General features: G+C 38.4%; 1 protein-coding gene across 3 annotated transcripts in view; it reads right to left on the minus strand.

Moving 5' to 3' along the window:
• Window positions 1-9,960, minus strand: part of MAMLD1 (mastermind like domain containing 1) — a 113,439-nt gene that overhangs the window by 76,721 nt on the left and 26,758 nt on the right. The gene's annotated exons all lie outside the window — the stretch shown is intronic.

The following is a 9,960-nucleotide window of genomic DNA, read 5'->3' on the forward strand; positions in this document are numbered from 1 at the left end:
GTAACAGTCCTCAGTATCTCCTTTCTTGTGAACTGGTATGTATATTGAACATTGACAGTCATGGGTCATTGTTTAGTTTTCCATATTTGCTGGCATATTTTTTCTTAAGATTTTGATGGATTTCGTATCTATGGCTTGAAATAGTTGTATCAGTATTCCCTCTACCTGGTGATTTATTTATTCCCAGTGCTTTCAGAACAGCTTTCACTTTACTTTCTAGATGCAGATTCCTCATTACAGGAGACATCTTTAAAGGATGCTGTCATCGTTTCATCTCTTTTGTATAGGTCTTCAGTATACTGTTTCTACCTTCTCTTTATTTTACCCTGGTTAGATAGTGTGCTTAAATTTCCCTTTGATTTCTTAAGATCTTCTGCAAAAGATCTCTTGTTTTTCCTCTTTTGTTATTCTCCTTAATTTTTTTTGCACTGGTTTGTTAGAGAACTATTTGTCTCTGTGACAGTTGCTGAAAAACTGCATTCAGGATTCTAACCCTATTTCTACCACTTTTTATGTTTGCTTCTCACCTACCCTTTAAAATGTTTAAGTGTTTCTTCTGTCATCTATCTAGTCTTTCTTTTCTTTTCTTTTGACTATAGAAATTGTATTTTTGTCTTCTTTCCTAATAATATCTCTGCTTTTGATCCACAGTTTTTCTGGTTCACAGTCAATTGAGTTTAGCAATCCAAATCTGTGCCGTATGTGGACTTTAAATTCATCAGGAATGTTGCTTAAATTATATTTGGACACTATGATTCTTTTAGTGTTCTTTTTCAGCTTTACTCTAATGTTGGATATTAACAGCTCATGATCAGTGCCACAATTTGCTCCTGATCTTGTTTTGGCAGAGAGAATACACTTTCTCCATCACTGCTCCCATTTACATAGTCTATTTGATATACGTATTGACCATCTTATGATGTCCATGTGTGCTGCCATCTGTTTGGTTGCTTGAAGCATGTATGTATTTGCAATAAACAGATGGTTGGCTTTGCAGAACTCTGTGAATCATTCTCTTGCTTCATTTCTGTCATGTGTGCCTACAGATGTTGGCTGCAACAGGCGATGCGTTATGGAGCACAACTCCCATCATTGCTCACCATTAATTATGTTAACTAAGTCTGATGTGAATTGCAGTCCAACAACTTCTGGAGGGCCCCATGTTCCCCAATCCAATAGGATTCATTTCAGTTTACCTAAGAGAATTATTTATGAAGTTCAACATCAATAATCTCTTACTCCTCATAATATATCTCTTACTCCTCATTGTGTATAGGTATATCTTTAATTTACAGTACAGAACACAACAGTTGAAATCCTACTGCTCAGGTTAGTAAACTGCACCTAGAACAGGCCTACTGAATCACTGGAACTTATGGAAGATTTGATTCACAAAAACTCAACATACTCTAATTTTACCTTACTATGCTACGCAACAGAATTTTACTCAATGTATGTTGGCAACACTTTCAATTCTTCATATATATTGGGCAGATATTTTCAAGGTGTGAAGAGTATAACTTGTGAGCTGCCTTGGGTCCATTAATTGGGAGAAAAGTGGTATAGAAATGTAAACAAACAAATAAAATAGAATCTTAGCAATTAACAACAGCTAAGATACTGTATATATATGTGGTAACTTGCAAAAAATGATATTATTCTTAATTTACTATCATATTTAAACATATTGACATGTGTCATGTATTTAAATATATCACTCATGGCAGGCATACAGTATCTAGTATGCCTGCATATCTAGCCGCCTAGAGTGGTCTTATAGGCCAGATAGGCGGGGTATAATCAAATAAATAAATAAATAAAATAGTATCACATATTGTTTGAGAAACCAAACCAACAGGGAGACTAGTGAGAGGTTTATGAGAAAATACATTCAGCTTTTCGGAACAGTACAATAATACTTTTCAGGGTTGCTAGTCAACATTTTATATTCTTCCCCATGTTAGGAATAACAGTGGCTTTCATATTTATAATTCATAGGCTAAAATCCTGTTCTCAGTTACAGTACACAAAAGGAGTAACTTCTGGATAGTACTATCTGTTGCATGCCAAGTTGTGTGACTTGACAATGCAACAGATAAAAATCTATAGAGGTTTCTTAACTTAATTCACTTCAAAAAGCTATGCCTTTTGCATAACTGTGCAACAGAATTTTGGTGATAAAGTAAATGTTTTTAGGAACTATACATGTGAAATTTGAATATTTTGTGTATTTTTTAATAAGAAAGAGACAATAATGACATTCTCTGATATATGATAATTAAGCTTATCGAAATATAAAACTTTTTTTAAATTTAAGAACAACTGAACTGATTAAGGTTGATGCCTTCAGGATATACCTTTATGAGAAGAGATAATTGTTAGCTTTTCTTTATACTCACAGATGTCAACAATAAAAGAAAGAGGAGAAAATAACTGCTCATGCACTTCTGAATCACACACACAACACATTCAGCAGAGAAGTAAACACAAAAAGAGGCATGCAACAGGAACATAGTTTGTGCTCTCCCACTCAGCTCTACTGTGTGACAAATAAATTGTAAGAATGTAATAGAGGCTTCTGCCTTTCAGCTACCAGAGATACAAGAAGCCAAAACCAACAATAATACGTTAATTAAACGCCCCCTCCTTTGGGTATCAAGAGCCCATTTGCACCTATTAATAAGGATTACCATTACCTGCTTTGTGAAGAAAATTAACCAATTTATCAAGCAGCATGTCCTCCTTTTGGCTCTTATTACAAACAGAAGGGCTGACAAGCTTGGTGCCCCTCCAGTAGGAAAGCATCTGATTAAACTGCATGACCTAGAAGCAACCCTGCCCCTTGCCTTTTAAATTTGGAGAAAACAAAATTGCTCATATTACAACTAAAATGACCTCTTGCAGCACCAAATCTACCCAGAAAGCATTAACGTAGGCCAAACGTTAGGGGAAGACAGGCTGACACCATCTGCACACCAACTGCAGAGTCCACTTGCGTGTAGTTAAGCATGCCTCATTGGCTCTCCAGATATGTCAATAGTGAGTAGGAGGCAATTGATTTAAGTTAAATGATGAGAGCTTCCATGAATATTCCACCTCTGCGTCTTCTGAGAAATCAGAGGTTAACAAAATAGGACCAGCCAAATTCTATTATGAAATAGGTCTGGGAATACTCTTGTGCCAAAACGCATTGAAATTCTATAATCCAACGAAATAGGAGGGGGGGAAAAGCCATGTGGTTCTTCTGTAGACAATCTGAAGGCAAGGGCGAGTGATGCCTTTATTAGACCACTAAAAAAATCACAACCAGAAGCTAGCTTTTGACCCCATGGAAGCCTTCATCAAGTGGGGCAGCCCAGAGCTGTGGATGGTGCAGAAAAAACATAGAAGTTCCAAGAATCATGACCGATTGTGCATGCCAGGTTCCTTTATTAAAACCACTAAGTAATGCTGTTAATTTGGCTACAATTGGCTTACCTAGTGTGTAGATTAAACGTTATCCCAACTCCTCTGACATTTTCCCCACATTACTGTGTGGATCTATAATATAACTGGGACAAAGAAAGGAACCTTGTGTGTTCAACAGGCGATGGGAGAGAATCATGAATGACTGGTAACCTTTTGTCTAAAAAGAATGTGAAAGATATTCCAATCCGTATCACCAGAAGCCTGCAGCCCTTGTTTTGGAACTTAAAAATAAAAAATAAAAACAAAGGAACCTGGCATGCGATCTACTCTGGCTTTCTAGAACGTATGTTTTTCTGCACCATTCTAAACTCTGTGCTGCCCAGCCTGATGAAGACCTGTACGGGGTTGAAAAAAATAACTTCTGGTTGTGATGTTTTTTAGTGGTGTAACAAAGATCTCAAGCTGGCTGGATATTTCAGTGAGTTAGGCATCTGGCTGTACAGCCAAGATAGGGAGTTCAATTCCACATTGTGCATCCCAAAAAGCCACCCACATAGTCCTGGGATGCCCTCAGAAGAAGGGAAGGATAAACCACTTCTGAGTACTGTACTCTCTACATAGAAAACCCTGAAAAGGATCACCGTAAGTCAGAATTGGCTTGATGGCACACAACAACAACAACAACAACAACAACAAACAAACAAACAAACAAACAAACAAATAAACAAATAAACAAATAAACAAATAAATAAATAAATAACCCACCCTTGCCTTTATACTGAAATTGTATGCCAGGACTAGCACATTCTCCGCACTCTGAACAAAGCATTCACAGTATATTCACAATGCAAAGTTTGATGAAAGTTGGGTAGGAAGATGGTCAAAGGACGAAGCAGTTCCTGAGCTGAAGAAGTCCTCGTCAAGGCAGCCTATGGCTTCTGACACATTAGAAGCTCTTTCTTTGTGAGAAGTTTCTTTTCATAAATCATTTAAGGCTAGAACGGTGAAAGGATGGAAGCACAATTCAAAGCCAGTGTCAAAATATGCTTTGTAGGCTGCAAGAAGGTGTTTCAAGGAGCTTCGTGACAGTGTGCCTCTCTCTGTGTTTGTGAATGGCAATCCTCTGTCAACTCACTCAGTTTAACATAAACCACACTTGCTTACCAACTATGCTTGGAAGGAACACATGTTTGAAGCTTTAGACAAAACAGCAAACTGTGGCCAAGGAAGGAGGGAGGGAATAACTGCCTATGAGAACAGGGTTATGGAGGATAGATGAGATGCTTAAGCCCAGGGTTCAGTCATAGCTCTGAACCAAGACACATCCTTTTAAGAAGTCTTTGTCAGGATTACAAAGCAAAAAAAATATACTTCAGTAAATGAACTTTACAAAGTTTTTATTGAAAAAAATCCTAGCGTTTAATCACTAAGTAAAGCTGAGCACCCTGAGAGGTTGTTGGTTGTAGTCCAATTTTGGACCCTGAAAGTTCTGAACCTGAATTCTGTTGTAGCCTTTCTTATCAATCACTGGACATTTTCATGACAATCTTTAAATGGGGGAAGGATTTACCAAAGCTCAGTCTAGGAACCAGTTTCTAAGGTTAGGCTGCAGCCATAGAACATGAAAAGATAAGTCACTGGCTTCGAACATAGGCAGAGAACCTCTCTTCTGCACTGACTGAGTACAATATAATCTCAACCAGCCCCGCACAACTGGAATTATTGGCACTTTTTTTGAGTCAGAGTTTATAACGTCCATTCTTGCATCCATTATAAAAGAAAAATCAATACCAGGTAGAAAATACTGAAAGACGCCATATTGTAAGTCATGTGCTATTACAACAATACATTGTCAACCATTAGGTGGCATCTTCTAACAGCAGACAGTGAGAAAAGTTAGAAGTAATGGTTGTTTGTAATAATTCCAGTCTTTATTTAGCAAGTCTGCAATACCAGAGACATTAGATACTGAGAAGAATAACTGAAATGAATTCTTAAATTGAAGGGAGGAAAAACAAACAAAAACCCAAACACACACCAAAAGATGTCAAGGCTCTGAATAAGGAGGCACTGTCTACAGCAAATAAACAAATTCCAGGTTAAATTTCTCTTCACCCAGCAAAGTTCCACTGTGGCATATTTGTTTCATAACCCATAACACCTCCTTAGCCAACCCTCCCCTTTAACGAGAGTTCTTCATCATTTTATTTCACTTTTAATTGCCACTATTTTTTTGAAATGAAATATAATAAAATACTCCAAACTGAGTGAATCTAAACAATGTGAGTTACCAAGCAAACAAGCCAGTTTAGAACAAAGCTAATTAAATTCACTTGAGACTGGCTTGCAGTTTTTTCCCCTCGGTGAGTGTTTATTTCAGCTCCCAGTGCTCTGATAGTTCCTGACAGCTTGCTGGGACATAAGAAAGAAGTAGGTCAGAGTAGACTAGAATCGGCAACAGAGGATCCCGTTAGACAAGCTTGTAGGGTAATATGGGAGATCGAGGAAGTGTGTGATGTAGCGACAGTGTTTAAGACACATAACAAACAGCCTGAGGACGGCTTCTAGCACAGCCAGTATATTTATCTTGTTGGTGTCATAACACCCCCATTTCCCCTCCCTTCCCCCCTCATAGCTTATCTAGCTTGGGAGTCCGGAAACAAGAGGTACAAGGCAAGCCGATTGACAAAGTTGGACATGCAGTGGGTGAAATTAAGCCAAACAACATGGTGGGGGAGGGAGCAGAGGTTCCCGTCCTTGTGCCTGGCACAGCTCTAACACTCTGGAGGTGGAAAAGAACTGGCCAGCTTCTATGGACACTTAACCTATTAAAATTGACAGAATAGAATCCCTTCTCAGCCTCCCGAGTGCACTATCCTCTCCTGCCACTTGTCCTCTCCACAAATCAGGGAGGAAAGCTATTGTCATGTTACAGAATGAAATGTCTGTCTGAGAAGACTATAATAAAATAAAAGTCGTGACTCTGATCAGGGACCTGATATTATATCCCTTAGGCAAGTAAGTCACTGGCTTCTAGATCGCACCGGCTCAGGCAACCCCTCCCCACGTCCGCCTGTACCTAACAACCATTTTCTTTACAGCAGTCAGAAGGGAGTCTGTTTGAGGAAGTACTCGCATGAACACAGAGGAACATTAATACATGGCATGCAGACGGCACCTTGCACAGGAGTAGTACTGCTGCCCACGCAGCAGCTCCTGCTGTGCAGAGGACAAAAGCCTCCCCCAGGCCTAGCAGAGCTAGAAATGGAGGTGCCAGGCTTCAAGGATCAAAATGATGGGCACAAGGGCACTACAGACTGAGCCTCCCTTCTGGTTGCATCACAAGCCTCTCAGTTCAGTACGTAGTTTGGCACACATTTTACTGTTCTGAATAAAGGTATTGCCTAAGCATGGATTTTCAGGTATTTAAAAGATAATATACTTGTGCTGCAAGGGAGGATACTGGTTGCAGGGCCCAACTTTTACACATTTCTGGAACCATGGGATGAACCCAGAGAAAAACAAGATCCATCTCACCATGTCATATTTAAATGGCAATTTACATAGAAGAATGTTCTTATCATTTCTTGGCTGAGGATTTTGAAGGTGGTATTTGCAGTGTAACATAGCCCACAATGAGTTGGGCTTGAGTAGTTAGGATCCGATTGCACTACTCAAGAGGGGTAACTGAACTACAAGAGTAGTTCATCTAGGCAAGTTGAACTGATATAGATAAAAGACCAAAATTAGCAAAGCCTCAAATCAAACACAGACTCCTTTAATCCTATTTGTATTTGATTTCTTCATTCTTAAAAAAAAAAACCTGCTCCAGATTTCTTTGACAAGGACAAGAGTCAGAATATTATAAAATCTATAGAATTTTTTAAAAGAGAAAAATATAAAAGGTTTATGAACACAATTGTATTGCATCCAAAATTTTGTACATTCCACTCAGTGGTCTGATTCACAAACAAACAAACAAACAAATAAACAAACAAACCAGAACTAATGTCAATTTCCTAAGTCTATTTCTTGGGTTTACTTATAGAATGGTATTGAGATTGTTTCTGAGCACAGAACTGGATAGCTTATACTTTAAAAATGTGTATCTTAGGAAAGAGAGAGGTATGTTTGACAGGAACAATTTAAACTGCCATGGGCATAAACAAACCCAAATGGATAAGGTTGTTTTCTTTTCTTTTTTCTTTTTGCATTACACTCCGTACGTTTTCTGCAAGCAGAAAGGTCTTAGCTGGTATGTTGGCCTTAAACACACAGAATGTTGAGTTCTTTGAAACTAGAAAGACATCTATTAATATTTCATTTTTATTGATGAATCTAAAAATGCTCTTGAAATTCTAGTTCATGTGTGATCCGTTTCTATAGATGCAGTTATTTAACTGGAGTATCAGTGGGGAGAGGGGTTATTTACACAATGGCAGTAATGTTCAACAGCGCTTCTTGGAAGGACAAAATAATAAAAAAAGGGAAGCCCCTGCCCCATGGAATTTGCTATCTAAATCCTGATAAGAAATGAGGAAATACTATTACACATACTTTGATTTAATTTAGTTGGGAACAAAGGCTTGGGGTTAAATCCACCCTCTATGAAAAGGAGAGTCAGACAAAGAATATGAAGACTAAGAGATTATTCACCCACCAATTATAACCCAGTAAGTGCTCCATGTTGGATTTAGAGTTACAAAATCATCATTTATGTAAAGTGCTTTATTAAGGACACAGTTTATCTGAGAAATGGGAATTAGCAAACAAAATGATGTGGGGGGCAGGAGCAACTCCCTTATGAAAAAGGTGCTTAAAAAGTGCAGTGTTTTGGTTCTTTAAGCTTAGAACAAAGCACTAAGGGAGTAGAAGTATACCAGAGAGACTTTTTTTCTCCCTCTTTCATAATACAGCTGAGAATCATCCTATGAAAGTGAATGGTGTGAGATTTAAGGCAGACAAAAGGAAGCTGAGATGTGGATTTACTGCCCGATGTTAAGAATACCTCAGATGAAGTGGGTGACCAACAGAGAAGTGCTAAGACAAATTAATAAAGGCCAAGAAATAGTAAAACTATAATTCTTTGGCCATGCAACATAAAACTATAAGTACAGACTGTTAACACTTGATCAATGGTGGTGAAATGGATAGGAAAAGAAGCACAGAAGGGGAAAAGAACACACAGTAGGAGAGAAATACAAAGAAGAAATACCTCTTCATCGACTACATAGTTTAAAACTATGGAACTCACTGACAGTTGCCAGCTTGGGCAGCTTTAAAAGACGATTAAGTAACTTCGTGGAAGATAATTCTATCAGTGCCTATAACGCATTATCAAAGCCAGCATCTACTAGTTGTGGGGGGCGGGGGGAGGATAACAACAGGAGATGGGCCTGCTGCTGTTATTTCCTGCCAAGGGTAGAATCCCGAGTCCAGAGCTCCGTCAAAAGCTCATCGTTTGAGGAAAGCTAGTATGTTCTCCATAAAAATGTGCTTTTTGTTTGTTTGTTGTTTTCAAACGCCTAGCCGTTCCTGACAAGCTGGGTCTCCATGTGTGTGGGGACACACTGCAGATGGGATTTTCCCACTTGCGTTTTGAGTTGGCCCCATTCCAAGCAGATGATTTTTCCATCCATGTGGATTATGATCATCAAGGAAGAGTGGAGGAGCAACCTAGGTTTACCAGATGTCTCCAGATGGCAACAGCAGCTCTGCACTGAATGCAGGATTTTTTAAAGGGTAGCTGCTCCCATACTATGAAGCTCCTTACTGAGGGAGGCAAGGCTGGTTTGTTTGTTGGTTTGTTTTACCACCAGTGGGCAACCCTTTTTATTCAGACAGCCATTTGGCAACCAGTCACAATTGCTACAGAAGGTTTTCTGTTTTGTTTTTAAATTATGTTTTAAATTTGTATTACAATTTTATTGATTTAATGAATTGATTGTACATGCACTATTTTATTTTAGTTTTTCTTGAGTCCCATGCATTTTTTGGGGGGGGGGGGAGTGAGATATAAAGCTTCCTGAGCAATTAGATCAGTTCTAGCATGGATCATGTTGATTAATTCATTTCGGTTGACGTATGAAATATTATTTTCCAGGACAGAGTTCAGAATTTTGAACATGTACAGCCAAGCAACTCCATGGATCACACCAATTCCTTATGATCACACAGTAACAAGGCAAATCACCTGTTCTGGCTGTTTAAAAACTATACAACTGTAGTTTCAGTCTGCTTTGTTCTTTGTTCTTTGTTCTTTTTTCTTTGTTCTTGTTCTTTCTATTTTCCTTTATTTTTTTCTTCTACTTTATTACAATTGTTATTGAACGACTATGCACATTCTTGAGTTTATTGTTTTATCCTATATTGTAAGCCGCCTAGAGTGGATGAGTAGTCCAGATAGGCGGGGTATAAATCAAATAAATAAATAAATAAATATTTGGAAGTCCCACCTCCAACACCTGCACAGTCTGCTATCTACAGATGGTTCAATGAGCATCAAGTACATAGCTGTCTCAACACTTGGGCGCATACAATAGCAAATAAACA

This window comes from Pogona vitticeps, chromosome 11, assembly GCF_051106095.1.
Source record: "Pogona vitticeps strain Pit_001003342236 chromosome 11, PviZW2.1, whole genome shotgun sequence".
NCBI lineage: Eukaryota > Metazoa > Chordata > Lepidosauria > Squamata > Agamidae > Pogona > Pogona vitticeps.